The 16339-nt window shown below is 39.9% G+C and overlaps 1 long non-coding RNA gene across 1 annotated transcript; it reads right to left on the bottom strand.

Moving 5' to 3' along the window:
• Positions 1-10970: 10970 nt before the first annotated feature.
• On the bottom strand, positions 10971-12376 carry LOC123767811 (uncharacterized). The gene is made up of 3 exons (XR_011223937.1): positions 12294-12376; positions 11567-11744; positions 10971-11033 (listed from the first exon to the last, which is right to left on the bottom strand). It is a non-coding gene; the product is annotated as an uncharacterized lncRNA (long non-coding RNA).
• Between the last annotated feature and the right edge of the window lie 3963 nt (positions 12377-16339).

Below are 16339 nucleotides of genomic sequence, written 5' to 3'. Positions count from 1 at the left end.
ATCATCTGAAAACAAGTTATTTTATTAATAATGTAATAATATGACTACTAGTTTTATGCTACTTCTACTACTGCTACATCTACTTCTACTACAACTGCTGCTACGTCTAGTACCACTAATACTTCTTATTAATTATTCCTATCCACAGTTTTATATAAAGTTTGAATGTAAAATTCAAGAGAAGGCCTGGCACCGAGTGGGAAGAAGGGTGAATTAACTCCGTCACAGCGTCTCATCACATCCAGCCTCTACGACACTGAAGACCTGTGACGGGTCTCTGAGTAGTCCCAAACCTTCACAAAAGGCTTCGGGAGCATCAAGACCAAAGAGGGGGGAGGGGGGCTTCGCTGTATACTGGGGTGGCTTCGCTGTATACTGGGGAGGCTTCGCTGTATACTAGGGGGTATACTTTAGTCCTGGACCATTTTCCTGACTACGGTAAACTTGTCGGTTCTTTAGGAAGCTATTGTGGCCTTAATTACCCTCCGTGAGGTTGATAGGCCTTTAGTCCAACAGGGCGATTAAGACATTAACTACATTTGACTGTACTAACACTCTGTGATGTCATGTTGCAGCTTCCAGTTGAGGACTGGAGGCTCCTGAGCTGACTCTGGTATACTGCACCTCTGCCACACATACACACTTGTATATATATACACATTATACCTTCTACCCCTTTCCCCCATTCACCTATAACAGCGTTTACCACGTCTTGCAACCTCTTCGCAGGTTACGTGAGGAGGCAATTATTATTGGAGGAAATTAAAGAAGAGTTCTGTTGGGGGAGAAAGGTGTGTGTGCGTGTGTGTAATTACCTAAGTGTAGTTACAGGATGAGAGCAACACTCGTGGTGTCCCGTCTTCCCAGCACTCTTTGTGTGTGTGTGTGTGTGTGTGTGTGTGTGTGTGTGTGTGTGTGTGTGTGTGTGTGTGTGTGTGTGTACTCACCTAATTGTGCTTGTGGGGGTTGAGCTTTGGCTCTTTGGTCCCGCCTCTCAACTGTCAATCAAGTGGTGTACAGATTCCTGAGCCTACTGGGCTCTATCATATCTACATTTGAAACTGTGTATGGAGTCAGCCTCCATGCACCACATCACTGCCTAGTGCATTCCATCCGTTAACTACTCTGACACTGAAAAAGTTCCTTCTAAGGTCCCTGTTGCTCATGTGGGTACTCAGTTTCCACCTGTGTCCCCTTGTTCGCGTACCACCAGTGTTGAATAGTTCATCCTTGTTTACCCGGTCGATTCCCCTGAGGATTTTGTAGGTTGTGATCATGTCTTCCCTTACTCTTCTGTCTTCTAGTGTCGTAAGGTGCATTTCCCGCAGCCTTTCCTCGCAACTCATGCCTCTTAGTTCTGGGACTAGTCTAGTGGCATACCTTTGTACTTTTTCCAGCTTTGTCTTGTGCTTGACAATGTACGGGCTCCATGCTGGGGCCGCATACTCCAGGATTGGTCTTACATATGTGGTGTACAAGATTCTGAATGATTCCTTACACAGGTTCCTGAACGCTGTTCTGATGTTATCCAGCCTCGCATATGCCGCAGACGTTATTCTTTTTATGTGGGCTTCAGCAGATAGGTTTGGTGTGATATCAACTCCTAGATCTTTCTCTCTGTCCGTTTCATTAAGTACTTCACCTCCTATTCTGTATCCTGTGTCTGGCCTCCTGTTTCCACTGCCTAGTTTCATTACTTTGCATTTACTCGGGTTGAACTTCCACAGCCATTTGTTGGACCATTCACTCAATCTGTCTAGGTCATCTTGTAGCCTCCTACTATCATCCTCTGTTTCAATCCTCCTCATAATTTTTGCATCATCAGCAAACATTCAGAGAAACGAGTCTATACCCTCTGGGAGATCATTTACATATACCAGAAACAGTTGCCCTTCGCCTTGCCGCCCCCATCCTCACCGAACATAGGTGCATCTGCGGAACTGCGATGGCAGACCAATATGGTCGTCATGGTCTGGTATGTCGTAAATCACAGGGTAAAATTGCAAGACATGAAGAAGTCAACGACATCATCAAGAGGAGCCTCGCCACAGCCCGCTGCCCGGCACAATGAGAACCACACTTATCCAGACCTAACGACCCTCAGAAGCGCCCAGATGGGGTCACCTTGCTACCTTGGAAGGATGGTAAGCAAGTGGTATGAGACTACATGTGCGCTGCCACACTGGCCAGTACCTACCTCCACTACAGCACAAGTGAAAGCGGTGGTGCTGCTTCTTTCAGGGAATCGCAGAAAATTATTAAATACAGAGGTCTAGCACACTGCTACAGCTTTGTTCCGATCGGCTCGGAGACCCTCGGTTCGTGGGGAAAATGTGCATTGAAGTTCCTGAAGGAATTGGGGGACAAATTGATCAGTGCTACAAAAGACCAGAGAGCAAAAAGTTTCTTGTTCCAGCGCCTCAGTGTTGCGATTCAGAGGGGAAATGCCTGTTGCGTCTTGGGCACTAGTCTAACTTCAGAGGAATTCGAAGAAGTGTTTGACTTGCAACAATGATCGTACCCGTCTGTGACATTCATCAATGTTTCCCATTGTCGTGTTTTTCAAGAGATCCATAACCTTTAAGCACCTTTTTGCATTATTATTTTTGTATCAACCCATGTATATCTTGTAACCATCAAATACGTAATAAAGCACAAAAAAATAAAAAAGGAAGGGGGTGGTAGGAGAAAAGCACACAGAAACTGTATTGGAGGGGATCTAAACATTCCCTCTAATGCGTTATGCGTGGTTTCCTCCGAGGCTATGGGTCCCCCTTCTTCCAGCTAGAGGTAGGTACTCCCTTCCTTATTATAATATTAAAAAAAAAAATAAATAAATTATATATATATATATATATATATATATATATATATATATATATATATATATATATATATATATATATATATATATATATATTGTGATGGGAAAATGTAGGTGTAAGGCAGTCCTCCCAATGGCTGGTGTCAATGCCAATCACATTAGTAAAAAAAAAGAGAGAAAAAAGTTGACTGCTTGGCTGTTGCCTCCTGTGTTCAAGTAAAAGGGGAAAACACGCAAAACAAATCGTATAAAGAATGAAACTTTAATTGACTTTAAATAAATATAAACAAAGATAATCCCTTGGTTATGTACAGTGCGAATTAAACATAAATACAAAGACAAAACACAATATAAAATAATATAATGGTTACGTTACTTTACAATGTACAAGACAAAAAATGAGTTAAAGGTGCTGAGAATATTGGCTGGCTGAAAACCTCCACTAATGCACACAGCGTATGCTAGATAGAAGTATCAGGCTTGAGAGCACAGAATATTCTCATGCCAACTGCTCGTGCACGCTTAGTCATAGGCTATGCAGATGGCGCTGAAGTCGAGTGGAGTCGCTGATTCACCAATGGGAAGCGTGCTGGCTGGAAGTGGTAGTTTGGTGATCGACGAGGGTTCTGCAATCCGACAGCGAAGGGAGGGGGGGTTTGGAGAGCGAGTGTAGGGTACGTATACCCCCTGTAGAAACGTATTCTATTAAATATATACTACTCTTGAATGTAGCATTTTGATGTTATAGACGTACTGAAGTAACATGATGTAGGAAAGAGCAGGCCAAATCTCACTTGAAAGAGATTATCATCACAATATATATGTGTATATATATATATATATATATATATATATATATATATATATATATATATATATATATATATATATATATATATATATATATAAGTTGGTCAAATAGCCTCGATTATCAACAACTTTTGTAAAGTCTGCAATGGTCAAGTGGATAATGTAGTGGATACGCTAGCATGTTTGGAGCACCAGGCTATCAAACATTCTTCAGTTATTCAATTCTTTTTCTTCACCTTGAAAACGAATGACTTTTGGTGAATTCCTCTTCCAGCTGAAACCTGATGCAAGAGCACTAGTAAGAGGGATAGAAGCCCTAAATCAGAAACTAGTTAATACGTATAAACTCCACACCACAGAAGGAATCGAACCCAGACAGCCAGGAGCACTGTGCACCTTGGCGTACCTGGTTCCTTAACCGCTTGACCACACTGACTGTACAAAAATGTTGGAAGTCGTGAGGCTTATGTACCCAACATCCGACAGCGCTCGGTGGTCGTGTCTTTTTTTCGAGGCAGCTACAATAATGGCCTTCTTCTAGATATGTAGATTCACATGGGGACAAGCAGAAGCTACTGTTTTTGTTTTCTATTTATTTTCCAGAGTAGATAAGCTATAGAGTTCTAAATTTGTAGGAGCTTTTACTGCGCTTTCCTCAGTTATAACATTCGTAGGAATTAAAAAGATAAAACAATTATTAATAATATATATAAAACTTTATTCAACATATACAGATATTTGTTCATTAGAATTCAAAAAAATCTTGTATCACAGGTTACCTGAAATGTAGAAAAGTTATTTTTTAGTTAGTATAAACACATAGTATTTCATCACAACATAAACAATAATACTGTATTACTATTCGTCATAAACGGAACAGTTTCAATGTTCGTATTAAGCGAAATGATGCAACTCGTGAAGCTAGGTTTAGCGACCCACAGGAAGGCAAAATAGTTATTTCATGAATTGAAATGTTTAGCTTGTGACTGGCTGATATCTCACAAAGTTATTCAGTAGATCTCAAGTACAAGCTCAATGCTACAGACAACTTGACAGGGAAAAAGTGTGTATAGATCTTACTGTGGTCGGTGTGTCCGAACCCGCTGAGTCGGAGAAAGACCTCGCGCGGGAAGCCAATACCACAAGCGAACCCACAGTTGTGTTCGTGTCCATGTCCTAAGGCTCCGTGGACACTATGTCCTAAGGCTCCGTGGACACCATGCCCAAAGGCTCCATGGACATCATGCCCTAAGGCTCCGTGGCCATCACCATACTCAAAGGCTCCTTTGACATCATGCCCTAAGGCTCCGTGCCCATCACCATGTCCTAAGGCTCCCTGGGCGCCATGTCCCAAGACTCCGTGGACGCTATGTTCTAAGACTCCATGGACGACATGCGCTACGGTTCCGTGGTCACTATGTCCTAAGGATCCGTGGACGCTATGTCCCAAGGCTCCATGAACACCAAACTCTAAGTCTCCGTGGACATTATGCCCCAAGGCTTCGTGGACACCATGCCCTAAGGTTCCATGCCCATCAATATGCACTAAGGCTCCTTGTACATCATGCCCTAAGGCTCCGTGCCCATCACCATGCTCTAAGGCTCCGTGCCCATCAACATGTCCTACGGTTCCGCGGACACCATGCCCCAAAGCTCCGTGGACATCATGCCCTAAGGCACCGTGAACACCTAAGACTCCGTGCCCATGACCATGCCCCAAGGCTCCTTTGACATCATGCCCTAAGGCTCCGAGCCCAACACCATGCTCAAAGGCTCCTTGGGCATCATGCCCTAAGGCTCCGTGCCTATCACCATGCCCAAAGGCTCCTTGGACATCACCATGCCCAAAGGCTCCTTGGACATCATGCCCCAAGGCTCCGTGCCCATCACCATGTCCTAAAGCTTGGTAACCAGCATTTAGTAGGTGTTGAAACGTTTCATATGCAGCGTTGCCATCATACTCGTAGGTTTCATGTGCAGCGTTGCCGATGTGTGCAGCGGTGCCAAGGTGTTCGTAATCTCTATGTGCAGCGGTGCCAAGGAGTTCGTAATCTCTATGTGCAGCGGTGCCAAGGAGTTCGTAATCTCTGTGTGCAGCGGTGCCAAGGTGTTCGTAATCTCTATGTGCAGCGGTGCCAAGGAGTTCGTAATCTCTGTGTGCAGCGGTGGCAAGGTGTCCATAATTTCCGTGATCAGTGTTTTCAGGGTGTTCGTAGGCTCCGTGCACAAATACACTATGCCCCAAGTCTTCATCATAGCCATACCCATCATACCCATATAATCTACTATACCCATATGGAAAGACCGGGCCAACAATGATGTCACCATAGACACCACCATACTCATTCGAAACCTTTCCATTGGCACCATATCCGTCACTATATGCTTGTTCAGCACCATACCCATATGTACCCTCATTATTATATACCCCACCAATACCATAACCACCATTATAGCCAAGTCCGCCACCATACCCATGTCCACCACCATATCCATACCTATCAACGTACCCATTCCCATAGAGGCTACCGTACCCATTGGGGCTACCATGCCCATACAGTCTACCACCGTAGATACCCACAATACCGTGTCTGGATTCAGCAACATCTTGGTCTTTGATATTATTTTCATGTTCATTACCATGGTCATCTACTTTGCGTTTACTGAGCAAACTAGCATGTTCATTACCACTATTATCATGTTCATTATCATCATTATTTTCACTGTCTTGTTCACTCCCACTGTCGTTGCCATGGATTTTGTTATCTAAACTAGCATGTTCATCTCCACTCCTGTTCTCAAGTTCACTATCATCATTATATCCAATGCTTTGTTCAGTATCACGGTCAATAATCTGGCTTTTACTATGTAAATTAGCAATGCCTTCTTCACTGCCATTATCGCGTCCGAAGTCACTATCATGTCCATCTTCACTATAATGTCTCCCTTCATCACCGTGACCAGTATCAGGTAGAGGGTTGAGGCCACTACCATGGCCCTCCTTATCGCCACTGCTAGACTCAGGTATAGGACCAATTTCAGGTATAGGACCAATTTCAGGTATAGGACCAATTTCAGGTACAGGGTGGCTGAAGATTGAGGCTACTAGAAAAATAATCGCCAAAACGACTGAAGTCTGAAAAAAAAAAAAAAAATAGAAAAGACAGTTATCAGCCTTGATTTAGTTAAATAATGACATTGTTCATGAGCCAAATATTACGTACCAAATACTAGTATAATGGCAAACTCTTGATTTTTATAATGCTCACAGTACTAATAACGATAATACTTGTACCTGAACGGGAACGTTAGCATGGTTCTAAGAAAAGACTGTAAGTCTTTATATCCCTCAAAGATGTCCACGAATATAGTAAACAAATGTAATATAACCCTGTTAAATTTTTTTTATGAAAATGAGCTAAAAATTTTGCTATCTTAAATACAAAACATTGCATTTGTAAACTATTAATATTGTTATCGTGTTTAAATTTCTTATCACTGCATAACTATATTTTAACTTATGTATATTATTGTAGCTGTTTCACCAACGACATTTAAGAGAAGGAATTATTTATAAAAATATTACAAATTTCTTAAATATTGCTATATTTAAGAAGCAATATAGTGTATATTTAAGTGTATTTCTTAAATATTGCTTCAACTAATTATTAAGTGTGCTTGGTTTGGTGTTGAACTAATGGCGTTTCAACTTCAGGAAGGTTATTAAGCCCACCATAATTGCGTACTGACCAACCAGCAAGAATTATAAATCCCGAATACAAATCCAGGAATTAAACTATCGGTATACATACACCGAGAAGCAGGATACACCTCTCGGTGTATACATATTCATAAACGATAAGTAATGTTATTGTAGATTCAGCTACTCGGAACAAAAGTTCCAAGTAACACGGGCTATAGTGAGCCCGCAGTGGACCTAATTTTAATTACTAGAAGTCCAAATCAAGGACAGACTTGTTTACTAACACTGGACTGCTGCATTGTTGGTATCTTTGCTCCTGGGTAAGGATGGGAGAGGGATGGGGCGTTGATATTAACAGGAATAGGCTGCTCACAGCCCTGAACTGTAGGGAAGGATCGTGTATTGAACCCCTGGGCCTGTGGCAGCTCCCGTCAGCTTGGTAGATGGGCAGATGATGGAGCACTGAGCTGGCAGCTGAAGCCTCACACTCGTATATATATATATAGTTTCATATATGTGTTGCCATCAACTGTATCGCCGCTGTAATGCTCTCACGGGGATTTTCACATGCTCTTTCTAATGTTATTGGTAATTAGTGAACGTGCCTCGAAAACACACACATACACACACACACACACACACACACACACACACACACACACACACACACACACACACACACACACACACACACACACGCACACGGACACACACATACATATGGCTCCTGACGGCTGAGTGTACAGCGCTTGGGATTCGTAATCCTAGAATCCGGGGATCGATCCCCGGCGGAGGCGGAAACAAATGGGCAGAGAGTTTCTTTCATCCTGGTGCTCCTGTTCACCCAGCAGTAAATAGGTACCAGGGAGTTAGAGAGCTGCTACGGGCTTCTTCCTGTGTGTGTGTGTGGAAGAAAAAATCAGTTGATTGATTGACAGTTGAGAGGTGGGCCCAAAGAGCCAGAGCTCAACCCCCACAAGCTCAACTAGGGGAGTATATACACACACACACGCGCGCACGAAGTATGGGGGGCCTCGCGGCTGAGTGGACAGTGATCGGGGGTAATGGTCCTAAAGACTCGGGTTCGATTCCCTGCCGAGGCGGAAACAAATGGGCAGTTTCTTTCACCCTGATAAACCTGTTCATCTAGCAGTAAACAGGTACCTGGGAGTTAGACAGCTGCTATGGGCTGCTTCCTGGGATGTGTTTTGTGTGTGTGTGTGTGTGTGATCTTCTTGAGGTTATCTTGAGATGATTTCGGAGCTTTTAGTGTCCCCGCGGCCCGGTCCTCGACCAGGCCTCTACCCCCAGGAAGCAGCCCGTGACAGCTGACTAACACCCAGGTACCTATTTTACTGCTAGGTAACAGGGGCATAGGGTGAAAGAAACTCTGCCCATTGTTTCTCGCCGGCGCCTGGGATCGAACCCAGGACCACAGGATCACAAGCCCAGCGTGCTGTCCGCTCGGCCGATCGGTGATAGAAATATATGTAGTAGATATTATAGAGGAAAAATAGATTGGTTAGAAAGGCGGGGTCCAAGAGCTAATAGCTCAATTCTGCAGACACAAATAGTAAATACAAATAACAAATACACACACGCACTAAAGATTCACAATTTTTTATAAATAAAGTATCAATAACACTTCGTTCAGTAACTAATTTACACTCTACAATTTTCCGTGAATTAGTCCAGTCAATTAAATGATTACAATCAATTACGTGAACATACAATGCATTTGACTCTTGACCTGTCCTTATACTATATATGTGTTCTTTTATTCTCTTATCAAGATGTTTACCTGTTTGGCCAACATAGAACTTACTTCAATCTTTATATGGCATTTTATACACATATCCATTGGAACTACCTGGGGAAATTATAATTAGTGTTTTATTATGACACTAAGATTAAGAAATGCTACGTGGATATTAAATCGATTTAGTAATGTAGGAATTTCATTTAAATTGCCCTGAAATGACACAGTTATTGAATTCTTCTTTATTTTTCAAACTAAAGAAACGGTTATGAGCAATTTAGCAGGTATATATATATATATATATATATATATATATATATATATATATATATATATATATATATATATATATATATATATATATATATATATATATATATATATATTGTCAGAAGTATTAAAAGAAATGTGATAGGTGTCGACATGGGAATCTGTGGGTTAGACGTTGTTGTTCACGGAAGCGACTGAGTCTCCTTGAGTGTCGACACTGGAGTGGGGGGGGGGAGGGAAGGAACTGTGGAACTTTAGTTTAAAAACTGCAAGAAAATTTATACAATTATTAATAACACATTAATACGTCTAGTGTAGAACTGGGCAAGATTTACTAATAGATTATAGCCAACAGACTTTCCCTTAATTTGATGGAAACTTACTGCATGATGCTGCACAAACTTGCGAGCAACTAATCAGTTAATGGGACAGTAATAACTAAAGTATCCGAGTTATACGTCACATATAATAACACCGTGCAAACAAAAATATCCAGTATGTGAACGGTTCTTTGCAAAATTGATACATTTTTAGAAGTTAATATATTGCGGACTCATTTTCATATTCAATGCTATAGCCTCTTATATTTCTCGACACATATAATTCCAGCCTAAGAAAACTGGAGCTGACTTATAAGAAAATATTAAGAATAATATATTAAGAATAATATATGATATAATAATATAGAATAATATATGAGAATAATAAATATAGAATAATATATAAGAATAATATTTCAAGAACAGACGTGATGTCATCGAATCACTCTATGCTTGTTAGTCAACAGCAACTGCTTCACTTCCCTCACATCATTCAATTCTCAGTTTCAGTCATCGCATAAAAATACCAATAAATGCCAACATAACCAAAACACCTAGTGAAACGTATTCTAGGCATAACTATACTAAAAATTATAATACACATTAATTTATATTCGAGAAAATGTAGTGTTTGCTTACGCAGAAAGTTAAAAATAACAAGTACATCTTTGGAATCTACAGCAGCTTGGACAAATATAACCTGAGGATAACTTGCAAATATTAACTTCGTAAATTATAACTAGAATAATATTTGATTTCTAATCTAATTGACCGTGAATATTCACTTGTAGTCTCCAACGTAAACACTCCCTAAATCAAAATTACTTTACTCAAGCTAATCGATGCATAAATTTATAATACATATATTTTAGTGAACACGTTCTTTAATCGTATGACGGATTTATCTAGTCAGTTTTATGCCAAATTAATAGTTAGATATTGGCATTGTTTTTATCGCATGACATGGCTATATGACAAACATTAAGTCTTCGACGAAGTGTGCCATAATGATTTGGAGTTAGGTACATGGCCTATCGATCTCTGAAAGGTTAGTAAGATAAAGAATGTTATTAACTAAAGGAATAATGAACAAATTCATTCGAAACCTTACAGTATAAACACCAGATCATATAACTTTCACTACCATCCAGATAATACGATAGATATACTAGACTAAAACTTATATCATGTTTCGAAACTCCTCGTATAATATTTTAGTTGCATAAACTACGATAAGGTCTTGAGTCTTAGGAAAAACAAAACAATTCAATAAAAGACTAGATGCGAAAATAAAACTGTATTTAGGATTTGTTTAAATTTGTCGAGTTTTCACAGTTCACCGTCAACCTGCAGGGTACAGATGACAGGAAATAATTAAATTACAAATAAATCTACAGCCAATAATACAAATAATAGTAATAATAATAATAAAGCCCAACGGCTAATAACATAAACTTACAAGTATATCTACTGATGAAAGTAACTTTACAGACAAGTAGAGAACAGTACAACTGTAGTTTGCAACAAAATAATTAACATTGATATGTAAAAGTAATTTTAATAATAATAATAACTGTAATGATCAAACCAGTAATTAAAATATTCCAAATCAGTTTCTCACTAAGTGAAACTCTGTTTTTTATTGTTATAAAAGGCCATAGGTGATAATTTTTCGTGTATAACTTTACTTCATGTGAAAATCTTTCCTTAAAATATGATCTAAAAGATTCAGTGAGCGGAGCGGAGACGTCCGAGTGCCCGCGACGAACATGGGTTTCGCAGTACTACAGATATTAACAGGATACGGAGGGAGAGGTAGAAATAGCCTAAGCTACTCTATCCCTCTGAGAAGTATTTCTTTCTTGTCTCAATAAACATACTTGAACTTGAAAGCAGGATTCGCACTCTTTAGCCACGATGTCCGTAGCCACCTCGACCACCACCACCTCGACGACCACCGCCACGATGACCGCCACGAGAGCGCGATGGTTCTGCATCAGGATGGGCGAGGGTGGTGGTAGCGGCCATCAAACACGCCATAATTACCATAATCAGGATCTGGAGAGTAGAAAATTTAAAGTGACGTTATTGACACTGCTACCTCTGTTGCACCTGCTCAACCGCAGTGATGCTCTTAGTTACCAAGACTTTACAATTCTTAATTATCATAAACGCAAAAGACATGATCAGAAATGATATCAGAGCTTCAGTGTTAGGCTGTTTTGTCAGTAACATAGTAGATCGGGCTCTAAGCTTTCCAGAGGATGATAGACCCATTGCACCAACACATCTGTGAATTTTGGTGCACCAAGCACCAAGCTTACTGTAAATTTGAAGTAAAATTAGGAGCCTCAAGCGGGAAAGTTTCTAGAACTTGTTTCTATGATAAATTAACTGTTTCCTCTGGTTAAGGAGAAGAATGCTGGACACTTATTGAAATTGAGGTTTTCATTAAACTTGTTATAGTTTTTCATTGCCTACTTGAAGGCAATGATGTCACTAGAAGTCTCTGGTGACATTTTTGTATTATGCCTCTGTATATTACATAAGTAAAATATGGACAGTTATTGTCAGGATTTTTCAAAGACTAGATTTGGAGTTACTTACCGAGAAAAACCTCATGGTGAAGGATTGATGTTACTAGTGCTGGCGAAGAGCCTGTTTATATTGCTTGAAGCAGAATTTAGCTGATTGTGCTCCTGAGCATCAACGACTGGTTATATATATACTCCTAATGCCGCTTTCGTAAGGTACACAGAGGCCATTGTGATATTGCACAATGAGAGTGGGTCATTAGTCACTAATATCACGACAGGAGTGGCTGCACTGATACGCTCACTCACCTCCAAGGACTTAATATCTCATGTAGTTACTACATGAGAGATATTACTAGTTACTTATACTAGCTACTATACTAGCTACTTTTGTAACCAGTTACTCAAGTAATTACTAAAGTAACTACACTGTTACATATACAGAAGACGAGTATACGTAAGTGTTTATCATACAAATAATTAGTCACAAGATGGGGGGGAGGGGGGTTGTAAAGATTGGATGTTTACATATTATATATGTAATAATGGCGTATATATGTATGTGTGAGTGAAAAGAGCATTTACCCCATTTCCTGATGTTTCTCATCAATATATTTTAATATTTGTAAGGTAATGACACTCACCCTGGAGGCAGCAGCGACACCCCTCCCTCTCTCTCTCTCTCTCTCTCTCCCGCTGGTTTACATCACAACCCAACTATTTTAACTACCTTGTGGTCGCCATGATGTAAGGTAAAGGTGCTCGTCATCTGCCATCTGCTGTATTATTATTGTTATTATTATGTCACTTGGGATATATATATATATATATATATATATATATATATATATATATATATATATATATTCTGGTTTAGGGCTTCTATCCCTCTAACTGTTTTCTTAGCATCAGGGCTTAGCTGAAAGCTTAGCTTAGCTTTTCAGCTAAGCCCTGATGCTAAGAAAACAGTTAGAGGGATAGAAGCCCTAAACCAGAAAATAATAAATACAGAATATGCGGTCATATTCAATGAAACATGTTTGAAAGGAAACCTGCTGCCAGTATACACCAATATACATATATATATATATATATATATATATATATATATATATATATATATATATATATATATATATATATATATATATATATATTTATGATACTATACTACCTCTGGCACAAGTGTAGGAACCCATAGCCTCGGAGAAGAAAATAAAGAGTATTCAGAGAAGACCTTGTGGATTCTCACTGAACACTTTAATATTTATTAGTAGTGGAAATGGCCCCAAATCGCAGCAGTTTTGTTTTTAACAGCTGCAGTGATATGGCGCAGAGGTGTTTTCAATTTTTTGCAACTGCTGCCTCTAGCCCAGGGTATGTTTTTAAATTTTTATTGGTCAGTACCTCGTAGTCTCCTAATATTTTCATTCATTTATCATCTGCTCCCTTCCATCATATATAATTTTTCATAAAGGGGGATTAAACAGTTCCTTTCCAGCCTCTATTTTTTTGCTCAAGGGGATTAAACTATTAGTTACAATTTGGCACTGCGTCAGAAGCTTTGCTAAAGTTAAGGTACACAACATCACAAACCTTACCACTATCAACTGCCTCAACTATGCTGGAATAAAATGATAGCAAATTTATTAAACATAAAAGACCATTAGTAAAACAATGTTGTGAATCATTTATTGATTTATGTTTTTCAAGATGAAGACGATTGGTATTTGCAATTATCGATTCAAGTAACTTTCCCACAATAGATGTTAAACTAATTGGCCGATAGTTTGAGGCACGTGATCTATCTCCTTTCTTGAAAATTGGTACCACATTAGCAAACTTTCACGACTCTGGCACTCTACCTGACTCTAGTGTCAGGTAGAGTGCTAGTGTCAGACACTCTACCTAACTCTAGTGTCTGACTCTACATGACTACCCCTACCCGAATACATCTTTAAACTACCTGACGGCACTTTTGTAGCCAATGTATGCAGTTGGTTACAGAGACTCAATATTGTACATGTACACCAGAAGCAGTACTCTTTACGCATCAAACAGTCAACAATGCTTCCAATTAACAAAATGAAGCAATAACAGAGAAATTACGCTGTGAACAACCTCGATTTTGTAGTGTACTAATACTAAATATTTGTATTTGTGGTTTCTGTATTTTGGTAGTTATGGTCTGTGAGCAGGAGGTCTTTCTGGTCTATGAGCGTGTAATAGTTGTTTTGCGTGTATGCGAGCGCTCGTGTGTGTAAATATGATTGCAATGTGAGATCGCTAGTATTTGTAAATATGAGAGCGCTTAAAGGTCTCGATGAATTTATCGTTTGTGATGGAAATTAAACCTTTGTTTTACCCAACAATTAGAAAATGTGAAGTGATATGTATACCACTGTACGGGAGGGGGGGGGGGGAACCGTTGTTTGCTGAGGGGAAGCAAACATGCGAGTCATAAATACTCATACACCACCTTAGTTAAAGAGAAACGAGTAACACTTGTGGCCCACTAAGCCTCTGCACAGGTATATATACAAAAAGTTTACTGAGGGGCCAACAGAATTTGTCTTAATTCCTCTGAGTTGCAATTGTATCCACAATGGTTATTGTATTCCCTGAGGCTATTATATTCCCAGTGGCTATTATATTCCTAAGCAGCTGTTGTATTTCCTAGCAGCTGTTGTAATCCCAAGTGGCTATTGTATTTTTCATAAGCTTTTATATTTCTCATTGTGAATTATATTTTCAGTAGCTATATTCCTATTACTGTGCCTATTATATTTGATTCACACATTTTAAGTGAGTTTTGTGCCCTAAACATTACCCAACCAAAGGCCTCAATATTTTACTTAGTTCCTTCGACATTACTCTTTGTATTACACACTTCCTCTAACTCAAGGTGTGCCCTGACGCAACCTGTCCTGCCAGCTAATATGTTGCATTTTTTACGGAGAGGAATAATCCGTTAAAAATGTCATGTAATAGTAAAGGTAAAAGCACCGCAATACTGACGCTTTCAATGCATCGGCCTGGATAGGTAAGGTGGGTTGCTGGGGTTCGTAAGTTTCTGATTAGGCAAAACAGGTATAATCCATTCGGAGTGGCAAATCATTAAAACGGGCTGCTGATGCAGCCTGGACTCGGACTATTCCAGGATTCTTAAAATTATTAGAGGATAGGAAAACCTCTAGGTACTTAAACTCTAAGGGGAATAACAGACATTTTGGGGAACCTGCTAGTGAAACAATGATATATTTATATATTTATTAAAAAGGTATGTAAAGATGATGTCAAAGTTGTGACATCCGTCACAGTGTACCGCTGAAGAGGAAGACACTGTCTAATATCCATCCTTGCCGTTCCTGGTATAAACATCAGCATGTGTAGGGCAGATGACTCGCAGTATCCCAACAACATATGTCTTCACAAAGTAGTTTTCATTTAAATAAAAAAGGACTTGAAGTGGACAACCCAACTGCTCCAGCCTGGCCTCAGCGGCCATATCCGAACCCATATCTGCGATATCCAAAGCCACCATATCCACCATAACCACCATATCCGCCATAACCACCATATCCACCGTAGCCAAGATATCCTGGGTGACCTACCGGGGCTGCCGCGGGACCGGCCAGGGCCGCCACCAGGACAGCGGCCACCACCAACACCATCATCATCACCTGCAACACAAAACATTCTTCATAATTAATGCCCTCAATAATTATCATTCATTATTGATACTTCATATTATATTATATTGTGCTCGAATGTTACCTTTCTTGAGTTTAAAATTTTAACATCATTCATTTGTTCTTTATAATGCAGCACTAATACCAGCTGGTCAAAACATTACATCACAACAGCTGGTGTAAAAAGTGCATTAGCTGATCCTAACAACGCTTCAGCCCATCTCAACATTTCAGAACTAGGTGGTTGATAGGCCTCTCAACAGGAGCGTCTGTCACTCACAGCTCTGGAGACCATCTTGGGGACCTGAAGGTGTTCACTTGTCAGGGAGTCACAGTCCACAATGTCCACCACTCGTCGCCTCCACCTTATATACCGCCACCAACCTGAAGTCCACTGGTGAACTTCAGCCATCTGTTTCTTGCCTAA

The sequence above is a fragment of the Procambarus clarkii genome, chromosome 67, assembly GCF_040958095.1.
Source record: "Procambarus clarkii isolate CNS0578487 chromosome 67, FALCON_Pclarkii_2.0, whole genome shotgun sequence".
Classification (NCBI taxonomy): domain Eukaryota; kingdom Metazoa; phylum Arthropoda; class Malacostraca; order Decapoda; family Cambaridae; genus Procambarus; species Procambarus clarkii.
The sequence above is the reverse complement of the archived record's forward strand: the minus strand, read 5'-3'. Positions and strand labels throughout refer to the sequence as shown.